Below are 24,855 nucleotides of genomic sequence, written 5' to 3'. Positions count from 1 at the left end.
GTAAATTCCATTTTCGATAGAATCACCGCGAAGGGATATCATATCATCAAGTTCAAACTTTGGGAAATAATATTAGGGTATAAATGACTACCGAAAGAAGTTCAAACAATAAATTAATGAATAGCCTGTCATAAAAACCTGCAAAAGCGAGTCGTAATTTTGATCAATGGCCACAGTAGCACGTTTTCAAGTTCCATAATCATGTGCCAGAGGTATAAGTTACTTCATTACCCGAGAGAGGAAGAGTGTCAAAAACGATTTACTTACTCCGTCGACATCGGCACTCCAACATATCGTTAACGACATCATAGTCTACACAGTTGGTGGTTACATTGATATGTACGTACGTACAGAAACGGCGCCAGATCAAGTCATTCTCAACTGAATGACAGTAGTCTATTCATGAGCATAACACCGCAGACTTGTACCTCTGCTTTTCAGGCTACTGTAAAATCGGAAAGCATGGTCGATCGAACATGAAGATCGTGAAGAGCATAAATGTGTCCTACGGAAGTTGGCTGGCACCGGTGCAGCACTGCAGGGGCACCGCGGTAGATATACCTACCCATTCATTCTTTTTCTCTCTTTCTTCATGTCTTCTTCTCTTTCTCTTTCTCTTTCTCTTTCTCTACCTTCTCCTTCTCCATACCTTTGTGTAGATATAGCCGCAGGAGGAAACCGATGTTCACGATACGGTATGCGTACAATATCCATAGGTATACGATAACAGTCCAACAAAAGGAGACACGGAACTGGATACAAGCATGTCTAGACTTATCTAATGCACAGGAAGATTCAGGTTCGAGAGTGCATCGATACTTGTAAAAATCTACGGATATATCGCTATGTTCTCCCCGTTTTTGAGGAAATGTGTTATGGTTTTCGAGGAATCCTAGAACAGAATCATTCTTAAACAGTTCCTATACATTAACAGAGAATCGAAAAATTAGCGAACTAGTAAATTTTTGTTATCCTGGAGTCGTTTGGTTCACTGGCTTGGTCATTCCGATAGTTTCGAAAGTAAAAAAAGATGAGAAACGATATACTAGCCTCTGATAGTTATGCAACTTGAAAACCTGGCTGTGACTCACGACCCATCACCCAGTTGCTGTTGATTTTTTTTTTAAAACAAAAATTTTTCACCGATATATGAATCATCCGGTAGAGTTCGTACAACGCCACAGGGCTCGAGTTTTACATAATCAAACCTAAGGTCTGCGAATGTACACGTATGCGCACACGGTGTAACACGTTAGGTGAATGTGTAATTGTGCCCAGGGTGAAAGGAGTGTCCACCGGTGTCCATTCCGTTATTACAAACGCTACAGCGCGGTTCTCACAAATCGCGACGACCGTTGTTACTCGCTTATCCAGCAGCTCGCACGCTCAAGACCACTGTCGCGATCCGGCGCATGGGTTCACAACAATCGAGCAATTGACCTAATTAGACCCTTCGCAGCACACGCATACCTGCACAGTTCCTCCATAAGCACTGCACGTTTGTTGTTGTTAAACGTGGCATACCTACCGCTGCGATGGCTTGCTGAGCCACCATTGTATGATCACCGGAAATCCCATGGTCCGCAAATTCGACTTCAGAATAGAATGGCACCAGTATATCGATGACACTCAAAGGTACCTTCCATCAATCGTCTACCTGCTGCGACAGCTTTCCTACGAATGAGGATAAATACTTCTCTCCAGACGCCGGACTGATCTTTCACTTTTTTCAATTCGCATCGGTTGTTCTTGCTGGTATCCGAATTAACCTCAATTGCCAATATCACCGCATTGATGATGAAGAAAAAGCTTTTACATAATGTGTAGTGTTCTCAGAAACTCGGCAGACACGTCACATATTCGCATCGGTTTTTCCCAACAATTGGCATGAATGACAATTGGCAGTACATATATTAGATAGGATAACTACGTGTGTCCCTATTCTATACTTAATCATTTCCGCTATCATTGACGACCCGTGCTTAATGGCGAATGTACTTTATAACAATGCTTTGTCCGTGGAGTCGGTTGCGCCACGGACCCCCAAAGTGCGTGTATAATGAGTATAAAATACCTCAGCGTATAACGATAAAAGCTGAATCAAAGTGCTCAAGTACAGAAGACTCTCAGTCTTACTTCCATGTCCAATTCTGTAATGCTTCGTGGAGTAGCGAGACAGTCGCTTCAGTTGTGTATTTGCCATGAATGTACTTGAATACACCTGTGTGACATACACGCAGATAATACACGAGATCGTGATTCACTAACCGTATTGTCCATTGTATACACACACATACATACACAAATATATGTATATATAGAAATTGCGTGACAAACTTTGCCGTTTGAATGGGTTTTAATAATTCGAAGCCATGAGTAACGTCGGTCGGTAGGTTTATATGCAAAGCCATTGTGCCAACGCCTCACGTTTCGACAATCCCATACGTGGCCTTTCATACACTATACTCGTACATGCATAAATATCCTCGTGGCTCATGGCCAGGAAAAATTCTGTGCATGCTCGCCATCGCGGTTCATTGGAGACATCAATAAAGGCAGAGACGTTACTCTTGAGGTAGGGAATAACATGGGAATCAGAAAGTTTTTTATTCAGTAAGTCATATGAGATATTTTTATTGTACAATTGCAGTATGAAATAATTAATATTGTGTTACTCAACGAACAGCTGACGCATGTTCAAAGCTGTATAACATTCGTGATATCGATTAATTAATTTCGTCTTGAAAACGAATCACACTAAAGACGCTTATAGCATATTGTAAAATTTAATCCATACATACTTAACGTACCCTGATACAAATTTACAGAAAATAAAGTAAAAACGTATGTTTTTGAACACGACATAAACTCCATTTATTTCATAGTTTTATCAACGTGAGAACATGATGAATAATAAATCCCGTTTTACAGACATTTTTCAAATTACAACTAGCATACTAAATCCGAAACAGTCCAACTGTGAATGTATCGAAAAATTGTATATATTATCCCCATCGCGATATTCATACAAGGTATAATATATTTGATGTAATTACTTAGCCAAGGTTTTACATTTAACAATTAAAAACATTCCCAAAAACTGATACCCTTTACTTTGATGACATTAAAAAGACCCAGCATCGTTAATTTTAATCACCGCGTATAATTAGTTCGCTAGTTGAGCACTGATGTGCTTGTATAATTATTTACAACAAAGTGCAGTAGTTTTATGTACACACACATATTCATCAGACACTGGCCGTCCGCATCGACGATCATGCTGCAATTCCAATGGGACGGGAATTCAATACCCGCCGAAAAGCAGCGGCATTTCCAACGTAAAATTAGCTTCAATAATCGCATTAAGCACCAACTGCTCATTCCCACTAATTACCTTCGAAATTTCCGATAAGCGGATGCAGGTAGCGGTGATCGAACTTCGCTATTATTATCTACCGCTGCCTGGCGCAGGAACGATTTTGAAAACACGGTAAGAGACTATCTTATAGATCTCACAGCCCTCTCTCTGACCCTAAACGAAAACAAAAAGAACAGACTAAAACGGGGAGGATTTCCTCGTTGGCTTAAAAATTCTGATAACTAGAACGCAGGCTGCTTTCAAATCCAGAGAGAAACATCTCAAGCGAAAGTGTAACTGAGGTTCAGTATTCTAGGCCATGAAACTTGCCGTATATTTCAAACCCAAGCCCAAGACCTCGACCTGGTGTCGTAAAAGAAAATTGGTATTTCTTCGTACTAGAGTTTTCACTTGGATGCCTGCCATGAGGAACAGAATGAAAAGGAGAGAGAAGAAATACGGGAAGATTTTCACCACTGTTTAAAAACAATACCGGGATAATTGATCACCAAAAAATGTCTCGTACTGCTGAGGCGTGCGCCCGAAACAATATTCGCGAGTCATCAGTGAAACTTGTTTCTCAAATTGACGGTAAGAACTAATCCCCAGGTTGAAAACCCAGGAGATAAAAACGTAGGTATGTGAAACGGGAGCAGCTCTTGTCAGGAAAACACGGTTTCTCCCCATAACAGGCACCTCTTCGCTTCACGCACAAACAAAGTAAGATAGGAAAAATTTCTTCAAGTTCTCAAAGCCAGGTTCATGCTCAGAGCACTCTGGCGATAACTTTGAAAGTGTCTTACCTTGGTGGGAAAGAAAAGAAGATGGACACCTCTAGCGGTAGATTTTTATAATTCAATGGTCACGAGTGACGTGTTGAATGGTTTGGCACTGAGATGAGCATCCATCACAATGATTGACAAAATAACGTGATCTATCGCATCTACGGAGCAAATTGCGAACCCTTGGGAATACTTTGAAAGAAAGAAAATAGAGTTAAAGCACTCGGTGAATTAAATTTAACCGTTAAAAGAGAATTTGCAATAGTTGACCAAGTCCTGAAAAAATTCATATTAAAACAACCCAAGTACAGAGCTTGGTTATAAACTTGTCTACAGGATGGAAATAAAGTTGTAGCCGTACTCGTAGCCGTACGTAAATGTGCAAAACCGATGATATTATTGAAAAAATTGAACGTTGAGTATTATCAACTTGATTCTGTCCGAGCATTTGCATAATAAATTTGAAAACATTTGAACCGAGGCACGATTTACGACAAAAACGTGGGCTTATAAAATTAGGCACTTTTATCGCGCGGTCTTGAAATATATTCCCCGACAAACGATACATTAACCTGAAAGTTTAAATTAGGGGAACAAAATTGAACACGGAAAGAAAGATTCGTGACCCGCAATCCGCGTTTCCTTGAACGTCTTACGTTAAATGCACAACACGACCAAGCCTTGGTGCCTTACGTTATGCACAAATAAAGCGGCGTGTAATTTCTCCGGATTTAGTTCACCAGGGTAATTTAGGTACAAAAGTGGGCGAGCAGAGTTCCTTAATTGCTAATTAACCGGGGGTAAAACGCACACCGAGCTATAACAAGGAGCGCTTTTTGATTAGCCGAAGCTCTCGGCTAGATAACCACAAATCAAGGCCCAAGCCCTGGCTTGTCTCGAGGATGAATTTCACCTCGGAGTTTCCCACTTTACGGGGGGATATCAACAACCCGACCCCTTTCAAACTACGCATCGTCCCTTCTGGGCCTCAGATTCGCCTGGCAAGCCACGGGACACGCAGTTTCGAATTACGAGGGTGCACGAAATCGGAGTTCACCTACCCGAAATCCCATCCCTGGCACTAAAAATCTATTACTATCGGTGAGCAGCTATGTTGTGTACCTACGGACGGTATGTTGTTGTTTCAATCATCCCTTAATGATAGGTACTGGATGAGTACACTGTAAGAAATATGTTGACGGGGACTCTTGGAGACTATAATTTGGTGTCAATTCGACAGTATCTGATATTCAACATTCTCATATACCAAAGTCCGCGCCGGCTAATTTTGGTCAATTTTAAAACCACCAGTTCCTACGGTGTATGAAATTATAAACAATGCGCCATATTGGCATCGAATACATCTGAGATGTTAGTGTTTTGGATGATCTTGATTTGCACTGATTCGAATCAAGTGAACAATTGGAAGAAGTTGTGTGAAGGTTGCTAACGTTCGGAGGTTTGACTATTCGGGATTTTGACAGTTCGCAACTTCGACCCGCACCAAGTGAAACATGCACTGCAAACATTGGTAAATTACCGATATTGTTCAACGTGGTGGCACTGAACCGAAATTTATTCATAACATCAATCGAATCAAGCAATTATCAACAAACTCCTAGATTATAATCGTTACGATTTTGCAGATGACTCTGGACTTCAATTGTCGGAGAAGTCTGTATATGTTGCCTGAGTGTGACTACACGCCCACAAAAGAAAACAACAAACAAGTTACACTACAAGGCAATGCAATGGAAGATGGTTTCTGGGCAGTAATAATACTGAGATGATAATATGACCTAGCACGAAGAAAGTATTCAGTGTCTTCAATGGCATTCGTCTAATTTCACACGACATGCGTCTGGGAACATGAAGATATTCTGTCGTCGCAGAAGACGGATCACCACGTACCTGATGGTTTGACCTCAGGCAAAAAAGCGAACGAAGAATTCCGCTGAATCCATGAGACCGTGTGGTCACTGTCTTTGTATAAGATTTTATTACGAGTCGAGGATTCGGAGTTCTGCGAAATGAAGTGAAATACTTCATTTTCTGAACATTTTATGGGTATCAAATGTATACAATTTGATCGAAATCAACCTGTCACAACAAAAATTTCGCGAAATGAGCGCTTCAAAGGTACAAATTCAAGTTAAGATTTTACATAACAGTGAAGCTTTTTCCGATAAAACAATAGTTTCAAATATTCTATGTCTCTTACCGTTTGACTACTCGCATATTTTTTTTTTTTTTTTAATCTTGAAATCAGTAGCACAAAGTCTGTCTCCAATTGTAGATTCATTTAAAGAGTCAAAAAATTCTGTGATCCAGCTAAGTATGAATTATCGTGTAACTTGTATACAACATCTATATTCAATTCTAGAAAATATAATCCATGTTAATGTTGTCTGTGATAATAAAATCCTTTCTCTAGCGCATTAGAATAATTATCTCGATTTATGTAACAAATTCTTTCATTTTCCAGATGGAGAAAAAAAAAATTGAACTTCCGCTCTATTCGATGTGATAAAAATTACGGATTTATTGTTATAGCACAGAGGTGTAATGGGTTCGTTATAATGTTTCACGGTGCGAAATCGATTAGCATAAAATACACTTCTTTATACTTTCGATTTCTAGCGAGGTAACGTAACAACCGTTGGCATAACGCGATATTCTAGTAGCGCATTCATTAGGCCCGTTTTGCTTCGAGCTCATCGAACCAAGTCGAATCTTTAAAAACATGTCTAACCAACGTGGACTTGAGGAATTGCGGCAGCAAGATTCTGCCATTCGTTCGTCGTTGTTACTACGATAATACAAGAAACCGCAATAAATGCATCCGCATTTGAACGTGCAGAGGACAAGCTGCGGTAGGCGATGAAGAAAGCGAAAATAATGGAACGGGCGCGTATAATAATATCGTAGAGAATAATGCGAGAATAACCGTTATTTAAAGCTTCATTAAGTAAGCGAAGACAAATTGCGCTGTCAACGAACGAGACGACGGTTCAAGCTTTTGGTAATTATTAATGGTTAACGCTGAACACAAAAGTCGAGACTCTACGCGCCCCGAATCGTCGTCACCCTCTTTCGATGAATAATAAGGTATGTAATTTGTTTCCTCTTGAAATATCAATGAGAATTAGCTTACGATTGATTAATCAATTTTCAGGAAAAGCATGCGAAAGAATTTTCACTCGGCCTCGAAATACGTAATCCATGTTTGTTTGGCATTAATTTTTCCTCCCAGTAATAGAAACTCAAGTTTCCTCAAACGTCCAGGGAAAAACAATTCTCCCTGAGTTGTTTATTTTTTACACACAACAGTACAAGAGAAGGAAATGTTAATGCAATTTATCGTACGAATCTTTTCTATTCATTCAAGTATTCATAAATTCAAATGAACTTTTTTCTTTCGCTACATTCAAAATCGTTTAATACCATTTTGAACGATTGAGGGAAGAATCAATGCGGGAGATAATCCGTGCAAAATCGCTCGGAATCACCCCAGCAAAGTGAATTGGAATCCCCAAAATCGATGCATATCACGTTCTAGATATGATTTCATGCTATTCCCAGAAACGCTTCCCGCCGCTGTTCATAGATTCCCCTCCGTAACATAAATTCACCATCAGGACCCCAAAATACTCGTTCGTATCCCGCGTAACGTGACGTCACATCCGAATTGACGACGATAAATTTCTGAAGGCTGATAAAACGGTGGCGGTTTAAACGTGATATATAATAAAAGATTAGAAAGTTTCGTGACAGTTTTATTTCACTCGATTAAAGCTCTATACACTTCGATTTTTGCCAGACATTAATCTAAGTCAGCCAAAAAGTTTTTTGTTCTGAATTCTACAGCGAACGAAAAATTGAATTTAAGTCGACATAAAATCATGAATACTAAAATATTTGGCGTCAAATTCCGAAAGTTCGAACTTTATAAACTCTAGCTATCTTGGAAACTGGAAATGTGGAACGTTCGAATAATATTTACTTGTAATCTCTACCAAGTACTTGATTTTTCAGTTCATCAGGAATTTGGGTTAAAACATTATTTGCATGTACGTAAGGATGATCAAAACAGTGACGAAGTTTTGCAATCATACCGAAAATATGAGGATATTGGAAAGTTGCAATACAGATCTTTGTCGAAAAATTTTACGTAAAGAACAAAAACTCGCGGTTAAGGGGGCCTGTCGGTAGAATTTATCATTTTTACGACTAGCATGAAATTTTTAGTATCGATAAAAATTCGTGAATCGAGTATCTTCCTGCCTATTTTGATTGATTGAATTTAGTACTTTCTGGATATTGGTTTGAATAGAGACGAATTTTTTTAAATTTTTATACTTTCAGAAGGATAAAGAACAAAAGTTGCTCTCCACCTTGCAATTTAATGATTGCCTATAAAATTTGTCAACCATTTATTTGTAATTCACAATACCAGCCCAAATTTTTATAATTGAAAAAATGATGACGCTTTAGAAATTAAGCTTGATTTCAGAAATAATTTTCATCTTAAATTTTAACACGTACAAGCAGTTGCTTTGTAAAAAATTGTTTTTTTTTTTCCTAATAAAATGAACTATCACAGATGAAACCGAACGAATCCTCGAGATTTTACATCATTTTGAAATGATTTTAAATAAATCCTCGATATCTAAGCTTCTGCACTTTATAATTTCAATATCGTTTATATTTGTATTTTTAAACAGAGATCTTCGGGAGCTCGGAAGCAAAAAACCTTCTTCGATACTCGATGTCCAACTATCTCGTAGTAAAAGTGATAAATAGTAGCGATTTCCAGTCGACCATCAATCCAAGTAAGGGGAAAACTTCGAAGAAATAAAAAAATTTCGCATCTGTGGAAACCTGAAATTCAAATTTGATTCAAATTCGAGCTTATCGAGTCAGGCGATTTAAAAGTTACGAATATCTTCAAAGATTTCGTCTAAATTTTTTCTCAGCACAAATAATAACATTGCGATAAATATTGTCGAAGGGATTGTTTGACAGGAATGATCTAATTCGTTTATTTTTAATGCCTGAACTAACCACATTTAAAAAAAACTATATATATATTTATTATTATTCTTCAAATTTGACGAAAATTTCACCGAAGTCTTTTCTCAACAACACCTATAATAATTTCTCGCTCGACGATCCATTGCGCATGCGGATTGACCTGCGACTAAATCGTAAGCGCGTCAGGCAAAGAGGGTAGCTTTGAAGCCGAAGTTAGACGTATCTCGACTCGCCGGACAAACGAAGGGGGAAAAAGGGAGGGTGGTATTCGCTCTTGGCCGAGGGATGAGGGGATATTGATTGCCGGGAACCCCAACCAACACGAGGAAACGGCGTCGGTTCGAAGCTGCCCGATGCAAAGGCAGGTTGCCATGACTGCACCCGGTGGCGGCGTGTTGCTTTTCCCATCGTGGCATAACGGGGATCAAACAGTGCGGAAGAAGCCGATCCTCGCCTATCCGAGATCTTGGTGAGGCTGAAGTTGGTAACGTTGAGGTAACGATACACCGGGTGAAAGGATCATTATCGGGCAATTTTAAGATGACTTTCAAGGAGTTGGCTTTTCAGAATTACCTATTGTACATTTTGTTTATAATGGTTCGCTAACTTTCGTAAAGTCATGATTTTGCCTGAACATGCATCGTTACGGTAAAGTTACTAACTTCGTCTCACTCCTAAATTTCAGCGTTTCGAGGTGACGCACCGTCGCGAAATCATTGAAAGATATTAAAACCGACAGTTAAATCCTTCCATATTATAAATACATATTGCAAAAAGCTCGGAACTGCAAGTCACCGAGACCGGATGATTATGCTGGTGTGGAAATATTTTTTATGTACATTCTGATTTTTAAACAGGATGTTTGAGGGGAAAAGGATGCTCGGTGGACTTGTACTGAATAATGAGAATACATTCACCGACAAAAATATACTGAAATGTATATAGTTAATACCAATAATCCGTATCCATTATAAATGCCTGTCTTTTTTCCGCTGCTTTCGAAAATCATGCGCCCTGAATATATTTCTTTCTTTCGTGCTTTCAGTTTATAAAGATGCGACTTGGTATATAAAGATGTAAAATTTGCCCCTTCAGTGATTTCTCAGTCCCTTTCGCGTCCCTACATCTCCTAATATATGTAGTATATATATATATACACACACTCTTATACGTACAGAATAGCCCAACTGTATTTATGTGTAGCAGAATGTGAAATCGATAGTTTGTGCAATCGAATTCAGCAAAGGTATGCATGCTTGCGATGTGAAAAACTACTCACTTCAATCTCACAAATTTTCCATCATCCGGTCACATAAAATTCGCGTGGAAATCAAGAAAAAAGCAAGTACATCTACATGAAATAAGCATCACGGTATAGTCAACATCCTGAATTTCATTTCTTCGAGTTCAAATCAAACTTTTCAATGAAAACCGTAGAAATTCACTGCACCAACTCCATATGCTGAGAGAGATTTCATTTTGTTATGGGAACTAGTAAATAAAACGAGTAACATTTGAATATTAGCGCAATAACAATAAAATGCAGCGTTGTTGTTGTTAATAGTACATTTTTCACTCAAATAAAGCAACAAAATAACCTTGCTATACGTATCTATTGCACCCTAGGTAACCAGAAAGTTTGATGCTTGTCACCGTTCTTTTCGATTATGGTCACTACATTTTCTTCTGTGTAGTAACCAAAAAATCTTAACGTTGACAATTGTGATTTTACACTAAAAAGGTATACCTGTGCTGCATTTTCGTGTAATTTCAAAAATATGCGAACCATTATTGCAACTATACCAAATTCTTTTAACCCATCGAAGTATACATTTTTCCTTGCAGTCAAACTCCTTGAAACTGGGTATAGAAAGATTCTCTAAGTCGTTTATGTCAAAAAATGGGGTCAGATCTGAGAAATTTTCAAAATTCAATATGGCGAGTCTAATATGAGCGAGTAGGATCAATTTTTGTATTTTGAGTCCGCCATATTGGATCTACTATATTGAATTTTAAAATTTTTACATCGGATTCGTTTTTACCGACGAGTTCCACTTTTCTAGTCGTCGCAACCTTCCCGCAATTACAAACAGGCATTTTCAGCACTTTGTTTATTTATAGCGGTCATTGTATTCGCGGAATCGTCGTAATCTCTCTGAAAACATCAACAATGACATCTTAGAAGTCCAATCATGCGAAAGAAATGGCAGCGATATTTAAAAAATTGGACATAAATCTTGAATAACCGATTGGAAAAAGGTGTCTCATATACGAATGAAACGCTGTGCCGCAAAAGGTTATAGGATTTCAGATGACTATGTACGAAGTGAAATATCTCTCACAATCGGTACAACCTCGATTGACGAAGTGACCGTAAGAAACACCGCACGGTGTGATCGATGAGTTAACGATATCGAATCGAGTTGGGTTAGGTTAGGGTTGGGCCTGATGATCTCATTCAACTGGGAGGCAATTAGCGCGCAGCAGTTGACGACAGACGAGTGAGACCGACAACCAGCCGGGTCAACGCGCGTCGATGTCTGCCCGAGTGCGTTTCCACTAATTACCAATTACCAACCTCTTGGACGCGCGTGCTTATTACATTTAAATTCATGCACATAGATGCATACGCGCAACCATACCTAATACTGTCCTGTATACTTATATGCCTACTTCTTCCGTCGCATAATCGCTGAACGCATGCGCCTATCGCCCCTCGATGTTACATTAGAGGTATAAAAGTCCGAAGTGAAGTTAGTAACGTTTAACGTAACGGTACAGCGGGAAGAAGAATCATCTCGTGGAATTTCAGAACGAGTTTCTAGGAGTTGGATTTTTTAAATCTCAGTATTTTTTCTTTATCATGGCTAACTAAATTTCGGACAACCCTGAAGGTAAGAAGTAACTATTTTTCTCCAAAACATTCATCGCGGTGTAACGTTACCAACTTCAAACTCATAGAACTATGCATGCTGCCGAGGCAGACTTTCCGTCACACACAATACAACTCGCCGAGGCGCATAATAATGAACCCACAATGCGCAGACCGATGCGCTTTATCGTTATACCACACTCACCGTACTGCGCATGCACATTGTACATACATACACTGGATTCTATAACGTCGTATCATTATCCGACTCGTTCTTCTTGTAGTTCAAATGAGGCGTTCTATATCAACTCAGTCACTTTTTTTTCATCATCTCGGATCTGTTCCGTAATTGGTTATATAATAGTACTACTTAAAGGCGCTATCTGTGAATTTTGCCAGATAATTTAGATTACTTGATTCGGAAATGGTTTTTTTTTTTTACTATATCATGCAAGATTGAAGTCAGACAAAAAAAATTTGCAACAAAAAACTAATGTCTTGCCATGAAGTATCTGATGCAATATATGTTATATTTTTGATGGCATCGAAAATGTTATTTTGAGCGAAAAAAATTTATATTTTTGTTTTTTCTCTTAATGCGACAACTTTGATTTTGACGTGAATTTTACAGGGTATTTGGCAGTGGATCGGGAACGTATAAAAAAATTGACATCGTCGAACTCTCCATTCTTGTCGGGGAGGAAAAAATATTTTACCGAAACAAGTGAAATTAAAAGTGAACCATCGTGATGTCTTTTATTTTTCCCACGCTACCGCACGTGCACACGTACAAGTGAATTTCGCATGACGAATTATCAAAGACGACAGCACACTTTTCAAATGTTTTGTGACGAGATGATTTTTTATTCAAAATTGTTGTGGGTGAAGTAACAGTGGGAGGTTACAGTTGAATCGAAAGTAACGAAAAAAATTGTTATAAAGTATGCCGTTGACACCTGACACACGTATTCACACACTCGCAACGTCAATATGGCTACCGCTGACACGACTGCGACAGCATTTTGGTTGTTTAACGATTCGCGGCACTTAGATATCACTAAAATTTATTTCACCCACAAGAAAACATCAGCCCGAATAGGTTAGTTGCAACTCCGTTGTTGGTTAAGCTTTATTTACTAATATTTTACGACGCGAAAATTCAATCATATAAGATGGCGCCACCATTAACTTTTCGGCTCGGCGCTAAATCGGCAAAGCCATGAAAAGCACGAATTTGTGAAACTATTTATATTTATTATGATTTGCCAGATCGTCGTATCGGCCATACATGTGAAATGCATATCAATTTTGAATAACTCGTGAGGATAACGACACGTAATTTGCGTGTATAACCTAAAACTTATCATGATCATTATTCACCTCTGACGAAAATGTCTCTACCGACGTATAATTGAAAAGCGATAATGAGATCCATTGACAAATTATTCTGAAGTACATTATTCGTTATTCTGCTTTCGACTTTAGATAGAATGTTATTTTCAGACTTGCCGTCAAATGTTCGGGGTACATATTTTAGCTCTAATATTGATGAAAACAAAGTTTGAATCGTGAAATACGTTACCTAGTAGAAGAAAACCTGGTTACGATTACTGCGGTTATAGTTTATAAATCTCATCAGAAAATTTAATTTTATAAACATAAATAATCAAATCAACATTTATGGAGTGGTATTCCGAAAGTAGCCAGAAAAAATTGTGCCGGTTGTAATTGATCTAGGATCGTATGACAGGATCTTTAAAGCGATTACACAACTTAGTTGACATGCCGAGAGTTTACTATGCAACGTCACCAGTAACACTGCCGAAAGCTGTAATGTTATCGTTGGAAAGTTCAAAGGAGGAAAGCGTATTCATTGCCAAAGTGCTGGGTCTGTTTTGTACGATTCAACACACCAGAGGCGTACCTACTCAAAGTCGAGTGCTGCGATGGAGAAGAATCGAACTACCGAATTTCAACTACAAGCAATTTTTTTAATCATCCCAATTATGATATGAATCAAAGTAACGCAATAAAACTAAAAAAGCTTAGATGACAGTTTATCTGCATACATTATATGTTTTGACTAAAAAATGTTATGCGCTACGTAATATTGCACCATAGCGCATAACAGTCGTGCTTCCTCGGAAGCGTAATAAAGATTTGTTTTTATTTTCCTAGATGAGGTACCTTGATCTTCAAAAAACTGCTGTGCCAAGTGTACATATACTGAACATGATTGCGATCTGCAGCATATTCGGTTAATGGCTTGAACACAGCCTGGAATTTCGAAAGGCACAAAATGAATCCAGCAATGGTTCCAAGAAAGCACTGAGTTGCAAATGTACAAAATTGTACGACGCGAATGCTGCATGCCAATATAACATATATGTTGCATTAAATAGTTTGTGGAAAAACATAATTTTTTTGTGTTCAAATTTTTTTAACACCCTTTAAACTTTCGGGATACACGGGTTTGAAGAAAAAAACATTTCCGAAACGAATATACAGAAAAATTTGAAAAAGTTCACAGAGAGTACCTTTAAGAAGTACTACTATATAACCAATTATGGAGCATATCCGCAAAGATGAAAAAAACGTGGCTGAATTTGTGGAGAACGCATCAAATATGTCGTGAATTTACGGGGAAACGATACGATATGCAGCGCATTCCAATTCTCAAGATCCAGGTGAAGGAAAGAGACATTTTTGAAATTGAAAAAACTGTGAAAAGTTTATCCCCTTTAAATGAAATCTCCTCACATTACGCGTCTCATTACGAACTGACGCCGGTTGGCGTCGGTCATAAAAGGTCGATTATTTAGAGAGGACGTCTGATGCAAATATGAGTCAAAGTCGTCCATCGGACCTTAGCCTAACCATTTTGCATTCAGGTTACAACACACCTGAGAAAATCTAAGAAGGACGGAATTGAATTTTGTCATGTTCATGTAACAATGAATTCTCAACCAAAGTTTATTTTACAAACTCTGCATTGCATGAAATTAAGTAAACCGTAATAAAGCAAAATATATAATAAACTCATATTTTTTAAATTCGACTCCTTCAAAGTTGACCAAAAGTTAGAGAACAGCGATCGTTTTTTCGAATGTTTCGTTAAAGTTTCTGTTACTAATTTCAATCCTGTGGAAAAGTTCGCTCGCCATGTCAGAATGCATTTCAAAACGATAAAAGTTTCAAACGTTAAACAAGTTACCGAATAAATTGAATTTTAGAAAAAACGAAATTAATCTCTATAACGTGTAAACAAATCAATGACCGCAAATCGATGAAGAAATCTCGGGTATAATATAATTTAGTTACTTTCATCAATGCCAAAATCGCATAATTTGTCAAATTTTCATGGATAAAGTCTGATTATGTGAATATTAAAAACAAATGAACTGTTCATCGAAGTAATTCATCATTTTAGAATGAATAAATTCTCAGTTGCTAAAATTTCCGTAAAGACGAAATTTTGCAGGTGTAGCGGTCTGCATTACCGCGTGAGTAAATACCTCGAGTCATCGTAGCCGCAGTGATCACCGACAGAAGGCGAAGCCTACGATTTGTTCTCACGTTTAAAGACGGCCAGCACTGAAACATAACTGGGCAAAGTACTGGAACATGTCGTGCCTTAAACTAATGAGTAAGGAAAATATAGAGCTTTGGTAACGCTTAGCCATGCTATAATCAGCGACCATATTTTTGAAGGGGCTCAGGTCGTCCCAGGCTGCTTGGACTACTTTTCCGAGCGGCTAGGTGAAGCGATCTGCCCGGCAAACGTGTCAGCAACTTCATAATCCACCGAAATCGTGTCCACAGCGAGGTTTCACACAATGACGCTAAATCCAAGTTTGACCGAGCCGTGACGTCACGGCCCAAGCCATGATTGTCAAACTCGGGTGAACGCGTAATCCAACAACCTCTCTAGTAAAGTCTCATGTTCATCGAGTTAAACCGTCGCGGAACAGGAAAACATGAGGAACACGGATGTACGCAACTTAGGTAAGAGGTGGTAGCGGAGATACAGTCTTGACCAAAAGTATTCCGATTAGACTGCTATATATCTATGAAAACGAGAATGACCTTGATTGGACAGAATTTGTTGCTAATTTGAAAAATAAACAAAAGCACCCACATTTCGACCACATATTGACAATCTTGACAGATAATACTTTTTTAATCTGTGAGAATTATAACGATGAATTGTGAATATATTACTGTACCAGAGAGAATTATGATCGTTTAAAATAGACTCTTATATTTAGCTGCAGCTGTTGTGAACATAGAAAATGGTGTCAAAAACACGTCTGGGTTTTTGGAAAATAAAACTTTAACGTAGGTCATTTGATACAATGTTACATCTATTACTCACGAGTTTGTCAAAATTGTGGTTTAAAAATATATTTCAAATAAAAATATATTTCCTTAAAAATATGCTATGATACATGCAAATCAAACGAATAATTTGTTTTTTTGCATCATTGCATAAGATAGAAGTAAGACATAGTAATACAGAACTATAATCTCTCCCGAATATTTGATCCATAGTCGGATTTTTTTTTTTCAAATTTGACGGATCTTGCTGAGAATTTTTTTTTTTTTTTTGTTATTCTAAATTTATTACTCATACAAGTAAATGGACGTCGTTTTTTCTCAAATTCAGATTACTCTATAACGGACATTACTCCTCTAAATTTACCATATTTAATGTTTCATCAGTTTTTATTCCAAAGAATATATAACATCATTTAATACATAATAACATAAGCAAAAAATTTTCAATTGAAATTCACAGCCAATGATTTGGTTCAATAATCGTCAATACAGGATCGAACTTGTTCGGGAAAAGTTGGTAATGTTTTTCAATATATCTACTGCAAATAAAAAATTCTATTTTCTTCTTTTTTTATTTTATTTTTATTTAACAAGAATTCTGAATATTCCATTCGGTTATATTACTATTTTTATTGTTCTAAGATGATTCTTTTTCACTATCCTTTTTACATTCTTTGAAAAAATTATTTTACGAGTTAGCAAATTCATTGTATGGAAAGAGGTCGGAAAATTCGATTTAAAATTGACCAATTGTTTTGAGAATATAGATAATTAAAACCAAAACAAAGAGAAACCGTTGATATTTTATATCTTTCGACACGCACATTATGCTCGTCTCCTTCACCTTCGCATTGTTTTTCTCTTCCCTTTTTTGGCTTTCTCGCTTTCCGGTTTTAATTTGTGAGCAATGGCGTGCGCGTTATGCACGAACCGCAGCTCTCTGCTCACGTATACGGATATGAATTTTACACACGTATATTCCCTACCGGGTTTTTCTTCCTTTTTTCTTCCTTCCCTTCCTTTCTTATTTTCTTTTTTACAATGGTTTTTTTTTTCACGAATTCACCGAGGCGTTGCACTACTTTGCGTCGAGCATGCAACGCCACGGGAAATAAGGATAAAAAACGAACGGCACTTCGGGAAGGACTGATATACGTTATATATATACGTATGTACTTATGTACTGGGCATTCCCTGCCAACTCGACGAACCTCTGACCCGGATTATCTCGGCCTTGATTCGTACAATTATTTACTTTACTTTACGTTAACAATTCATGCAGACTATAAAATTAATGTGACTGATATTCGTGTCTTGCAAATGATTTTTTTACAGTATAATTATGCTACTTTTTTTTAGCTTGGCACGAAAAATACAGTCGTTCGTATAATGAATATTTTTTTTTAAAGAAAGAACTTTATGGTCATGCATATGGCGTAGAAAAATGAACTTCCCAGATTCTTTTAAATCCATTTCTTTTGAAAATTTACTCTTTGCAATATATGTACGGAAGTTGAAAAAAATTGTACAACTAATCGTTACTAGAGTATATGTATAGATATATAGGTAAATGCGTCAAAGAGAACGGAAGTAGATTTTTATAACCCTTCACAACGAGACGGACACAACATGTACGAATCTATTTTTGGTGAACTTCTGTATTCACTTCTTTCTACTCTCCCCCCCCCCCCCTTTTTTTTCGTTCGTCCGCCATCTCAAACACATTGTCTGTTTTGACAATCTTAATCAGGTCTTCAGAGGAGTTCAATATTCTCAACTTTTCAATAATTTTTCACCTTATTCAAACTAACGTGAACAGAAATGTATTGAATCTGATAAATCCAAACTACAGATAGAAAAATACTTGACAGTATTGTTAATAGTTCGATTGATTTTGCGTCGATGGAAATTTTTTTTGGAACGGCAAACTTAGTGAAACTTCAAATGGAAGGCATGTGTAACTAAAAAATTCAACCACGTTTGCAAGAATATTTTTCAACTGGCACTGCAGTGTTTGTGCGAGTCCTGCTCTTAATGCAGCGCCGTTCCGTAACGCTGACTGCATAAGGGCAACGGGATCTGTATAGAGGTGCCCCTATACATCATCGCGTGTGTAATGTATAACTGAGAATTAAGTACATATGTACGATTTATATACGGGCGTGTGCATACGCGGTGCAGATTAGGTAGGGTTCCTATGGTACGTGATTTTGGAATCAGGGCAAACCCTCGAAAGCAGCGCTGCACGCAATGCATGCGGTGCGTATTATCTACCGTCCATTTATCGCAGGGCGAGAGCCGAGCGACGATTATGCCCGATAATCGTCCGACGCACACAGTCCCTGTCCCATTAGGTTGAAATAGGGCCACCCCATTCCTGGGTTTCTACATTACGTGGCTTTCCAGCTGCGGCGACGACTGACGGAACACTTTTTTCAAATGCATTTACTCGCCTATTTTACTCTGTGTATGGGAATAGCATTTATCATTACTAAACTGAAGTAGATCATATCGGCTGCTCGATCAGAACAACATCGAATCTCACAAGGGGACCCTCAAACATGGTACAAATGGATTTTGATGGGACTCAGGTATGTTGTAGAGGAAAATGGCACGAATTCTACGAATTCACTACTGCGATTTCGTACAATCCGTGCCGTTTCTTTCGTTCCTTCGTGAAATGAAAATATATTGGAGTGTTTTTGTTCAGAATCGGGTAAAAAAAATGGGGGCGTTAAGGTGATATCAACGTCGCGTTGTACATCTCCAAAACGCGGCGAGCCAAAACTTCTACACCCCTTAATTTTTTTAATTTTGACAAAATTTTCACAGATCGGTTATCACTCATAGAAATTAGGAAAATTTTCACCGTTGCACTAAACGAATGGAACTATCCGGTATGATGCCACTCGGTGCTGAAGAAACATACATTTTGAGCCCAGTCCCATAAGATTTGATAGTAAAATGATAAAATGGCAGCTGATCTGGTTTTCGATTACGAAGAACACCGACATCTTATTTTGGCGACATTTTGTGATACGGCGTGGCGGCGCTGTGATATCTTTTGGTACTATCTGGTATTGCTCGTGCTGCCACGAGCAAACTACGCGACAACTATGTGAACTGAATCCGCGACTCTCCGACGATGATTGTTCCTGCATCGTTTCTGTAGTTCGTACAGTAAATTGCCTGTATTTTTTTCGGAACTTGGAAAAGATCCGCACCATATACAAATCATGATTTAAATAACAAGAAGTTGTTTGTCTCGCGTTGCTCTTATTTATTCTATGAGAATGAGAAAAAAAAATAATACGAAGAATTACTCGCTCATCGCTGACGGCATAACCTCACCGCAGTGACACACAACCTAAAATATAATTATACGCAGGATCGACGAATTCGTCATTGGGATCGAAATTAAGGCAAGCTTGCTATGTCTACTCATTCATTCGTTACTTTGGACTTAATGATCTTATAACTATTTAGTTACAGGAAACACTAATGCGCCACGCGATACAATATTTCCCGCGCTTTCGACGAGAAATTTATATGTGAATAAAAAATTTTTTAAATTTTCGAACTTGATCGATATTTTTATTGATAATAAATGAAAATGAAGTGGCTGATTTACCGGTAATAGCTAATATAAAGGAGTGGGTCCCGAGTCCATGGACACAAGACGATTAAGTTTTTTTTTATCTTCAATTAACGTAATTTTTGTTTCCTAACTAGTCGTTTTTTCTTTCTGTTATCATAAATATTTAACTCTATGTTGATTTTATTAAAGATTATTTAACAAAAATAAGAAAAAAATGAAAATCACTGTTTTCTCTTGATTATTTTTAAATACATGCATGAGTTTGAAAAATTTGTGACTTCACATCAGGGGGGAGGGGGTTCTAAAAATGTGACAACCTGTGACAAGGACAGGGGGAGGGGTTTAAAAGTTCTAAAATTCGTGTGACGTAATTTATGGATGACCCCTTAGTTAGATTTACGACCGTGATTGTAGCTCACTTCAACCTAACCTTAAACAATAATAGTTAAATGTACCGGAACATGCAACGAAGGACAGTTTGGAATCAACGCTTTGGATAAGTGGCGGATTTTCATTTCAAATTGACAGAATCTTGTGTTATTTCGTAACCGTTTTTTTTTTCGTATGCAACTTTCGTTATTTCTATTCAAACAATGATTGCTGAACTTTAGGCTAAGCTGTAATTGTTTGACATATCAACCACTTGTAAATAAAGTCGTTCTTATGGTGGGTTCGTATTATTGATTTATAGATCTTGATACTATTGTGAACGTGTAACCAGAATAATTTCTCACGAATGTGAACTTCCGGCCTGTTTCAGGGCAATGATTGTAGCTTTGCTTGCTTGTCACTCGGCTAATTGTCAACAGAGATCTGTAATCTGTAGATTTTATTCAATTTTTGAAAGTTTTCGTTCGAATGATTCCTCGCAAATGTGTATCATCCTGGTTCAGGGCGAGGACTCGGAGCATTGCTTCTTGTCAAGTCAATTAATATTTGGTAAGAATTCCTATAATGGATTCACTTTATGGATTAATTGATACAATTCATTTGTAGAAACCTAATGGAAAATTGATTCTTCTAGAACGTCTTGGTTCAGAACGAGATTTTGCAGCTTTGCGCACCTATCACTCGGCTCGTTGTGGACTGGGATCTAAGATCAATAGATTTTATTCCATTTCAGATATATTTTATTATACTAATTTCTTACAAACGGGAACCGCCGTCCTGCTGCAGGGTGAGGACTTGCATCTTTGCTCACTCGTCAACTTGACCTGGTGTCAACCCAAATATTTATTGTGGATTCACATTATTGATTTATCAAGATCGGCAATCTACGATCGCGCCAAGTTCATTGTAAAAAAATCCGACTCCTCACAAGTTTCATACGTTTGTAGATTTTTAGAGCTTTTGTTTAGCCCTACATCAATGTGATCGATGCACGGAGAGCTTGAAATATACCACTTGTAAGATTCCAACATTGCTCAAATCGCCAATTCGTCTTCAACAACTTTCAATTCTCAAGACTAGACATGTGAAATACGGTTTTAGGTGCATATAGATATGTAATCAGTGATGAATACGTATGTGCATCTTAGAGGATCTCACTATTTTGACACGTGGTATAACTATTCCCTATGATTTCCATGATACAGCAAGTCGCTCGCCTGTACGAAATTTATACAATACAACAAATGAATTGTGGTACAAGCATTTGCTGGCTTTGGTGTTTCCTTTTTGGCCTTTGTTAACCCCAAAAGTTTTGATTGTATTGTATTCTGTGCGAGCTAGTTCCAGGTCTGTTTTTTGTTCGGTTTCTGTTCATTTATTTATCATCACAGGGAATGGATATTTTTGTGCTACGCAATGCAAGCTCGATAGATAATTACTTAAGCACTATTCATGGTTTGATATCTTCTTCGAGTAATAACTTTGAGTGAAAACATGCATGAATAGTATAGTGTCCTGTTTTATGTAATCTATTTTTCTGTCTTACCTGAACATTCACCCATTCTTTCCATATGTTAGACACCAAAAACTTTGACTGAGGCCAAATTGGTACGACGTGCGCATGAACAGCTAGTTTCTCAAACATGAACAACCGAACGCAGAATCAAACACCATCATTGACGGGCAATTCTCTTAAGGAATTAGTAGAAAATTACTGGAAATCCATGGTATTCGAGTGGTATTTTCATGTTGAAAATCACTTGGAAATCAGTAATATGCCGAACATCTTTGAAACTTTAGGAACCACTTTCAGAATAGTGGAATACAAACTTTTTTTAATAACGGAAATCACTTGTGAATCGTTGATGATTTCAAAGCATGTGGCCCCTTCGACCATCATCGTAGTATCTGTCCACAGATTTCTTCGTAAAACTTTAAGGTGCATCAAAAGTAGTTTTATAATATCCCTTCAGGTAAATTTGAAACTTTTACACATTCAGAAGTTGAAGTCTAGTCTTTCGGCAAAATTGTAATGATACCAATTTAACAGCAAAGTTTCGTCTGTGTTGATTTTCATATACATAATTAAATGTTAGCCACTTCGAAGTAAAAGTCCACAAGATTAAAGATGATTCCAACATATTTACTCTTAATGTTGCATAGCTATCAACGATCAAGTTTTGCGCTATGGGACGTTTGTTAACTGCATTTTTTATTTTATACTGCCTGGATGAGAAATGAGATTTACCTGGAGTTCCGATAGATAAACTTTAATAAAAATCTGAGTTCGGTGCTGATATCGAGATTCCACCATAAGTATTTGAATAATTACAGAAACTTGGACAGCTTGAAACTCTGCAAATAAGCTCGATCGATCAAAACTTAAAGTATACAAAGTGATATATGTAGTACTGAGTGCTCAGTGTTTGGACATAGTCACATGGATAAAGTTGAACTAACAAAGTATATCTTGCTAATTGTAATTGATCTTTCGGGACACAAGGAACATGAAGCTTCGAACAAGCAAAGTCAGCGATATGAATCTCGGCACAAACTTATAAATTTCAAGAAAAGAACTGTTTCGATACAATATAAACAATATAACTGGTGACAGTGCTGATTTTTTCACCAGTAAACAATGCATGGGTGATCCATACTACTTTTCAATCTCTGTATTGTTTTATCAATTCAATCGCCTGGTAGAGATAATTAGAGTGGAATAATTTTTCAGAATCTAATAATAGTTTTCAACACAATTTCTCTTACAAAACAGTTAATATTTTACTACTAAAGTTTGGTTTCTCGTCACCTTAACATTCATCGAATTCGCATATTTATGTACGTAGATAATTTCCGAACCAATCAAATCGTGATTTTATGCAATTGATTGCATAAATTGCGATGCTTACGAGCACTGTTGTGAAATATTTACAAATTGTCATAACGCAGCGAGTATCGTCTGTGCAGGTTTCTACTATTCAACTTGGTTAGAAGATGCACTCTGCGTCACCTAGCGGTGCGTAGAGGTACTTCGGTAGAAAACTGCGGCATCTAGCGGTGTGCGGATATACTTTGGTACTAAGCTCTGCATTACCGCGGTGAAAGGAGCCTGCTACGTAAACAAGTAGCTAAAATAATAATACTAATCATTATGATACTGTTTTTGAGGTAAGTTAAAAATCTTAGCTCGTAAGCAACCTAAAAATTTAATGATGACCAACAAAATTCATAGGCCATTTATAAACTGAAGTTCCAAACTTTAACTCAATAATAACATCATAATAATTAATATCATTAATTGAGCCATTTTGGACTGTTATTTAGAAAAAATACTAACATAAATTACTTCGTATACATTCGAGACATGAAAACTTGTACACAATTTTGTACCTTTAGAAATACTTTTTCTTCTAAAAAAATATCTAATTGCACTTCTTGAAAGTCATTCGTGAATTTTTTTCACTGACATTCTGTGAAATAATTTACTCACAATTGAAAATAACGTCAATCACACGTCTTTCACACGTCTATCCCATAAACGTTTATGGGTTTTGCTTGTCCGGATTTTAAAAAAGCAACACGAGATGGCGCATACTTCTAAGTAAGGTGATATTTATGTAATTACCTCAGCCAAAAACAATTTACCAGCTTATGACAATGCATGAGCAGCCGCATCCGTTTCACGGATGCGTGGCGGACGGTTTGCGATAGCTTTGATCGATGCCTCCCTCTCCCCACCGACGGAAGTCGAAACCACTATCTGGGCCGCGGGAGATAATAAACGCGCCCCAAACGGGCTGCGATTCGTGTCAAACTATCGAGCAGAATGAACGAACGATTCAATCGTGACCACCTGCTATCACGCAAAGTGTTTCAATTAGCGAGCTGTCCCCGGGCAACGATAAGTAGAAATTGCGAGGAAATTGATTTAAAAAGTATGTTACGTGCGACGGTTCGATTTTGGAAAACATGCCGGTGAAACTCGAAGCTTTTTTCGTTGACACCAAATTCCAACCGTCGATTAAATTTCATCGACACGTTAGTATATTTAATAATAATAATGATAATGACGATAACGATAAAAATTTAACCAGATACAATATCGAAATCGATTCTGAAACCAGGATTTTCCACTCATCGTTGAACCTTTTGTAATTGAAAATTTGTGCCCATACTTTTAATTGCAAAATAGATCGGTTAATTAACTTGGTATGATTAATCATCAGACTGCAAGTTGGATAGCGAACACATTTGTTCATCTGTAGCACCAAAATGGCTGTGAAATTATTTCAAATTTTGATAACAAAAAAAAGAAAAAATAAGGCGTAAAGCGTTTTTGGAAACTGCCAATGACTTATAATTCTAACCAATAAGCGGGAACTTGGTGTAACTGAAATCAATTCAAATTTGTGGGCAGAAAAATACACGTTTCACATAATTTTATTGATGGATAAAATATTTATGCGATTTTGTTGATGTTATG

General features: G+C 37.5%; 1 protein-coding gene, 1 long non-coding RNA gene and 1 other non-coding gene across 4 annotated transcripts in view; 2 read left to right on the top strand and 1 right to left on the bottom strand.

Annotated features, from left to right (window-relative positions):
- Positions 1 to 24,855, bottom strand: part of LOC107216528 (ras GTPase-activating protein raskol) — a 226,219-nt gene that overhangs the window by 177,766 nt on the left and 23,598 nt on the right. The gene's annotated exons all lie outside the window — the stretch shown is intronic.
- On the top strand, positions 11,935 to 15,822 carry LOC124293718. 2 transcript variants are annotated; one of them, XR_006903589.1, is made up of 2 exons: positions 11,935 to 12,068; positions 15,528 to 15,822. It is a non-coding gene; the product is annotated as an uncharacterized LOC124293718 (long non-coding RNA). The 2 variants fall into 2 exon arrangements; XR_006903590.1 differs by lacking the exon at positions 11,935 to 12,068 and adding an exon at positions 14,602 to 14,733.
- On the top strand, positions 15,676 to 15,822 carry LOC124293768. Its single transcript, XR_006903637.1, has one exon. It is a non-coding gene; the product is annotated as a U12 minor spliceosomal RNA (small nuclear RNA).

Source organism: Neodiprion lecontei, chromosome 3, assembly GCF_021901455.1.
Source record: "Neodiprion lecontei isolate iyNeoLeco1 chromosome 3, iyNeoLeco1.1, whole genome shotgun sequence".
Classification (NCBI taxonomy): Eukaryota; Metazoa; Arthropoda; class Insecta; order Hymenoptera; family Diprionidae; genus Neodiprion; species Neodiprion lecontei.
This window is presented reverse-complemented; position numbering and strand designations above follow the sequence as displayed.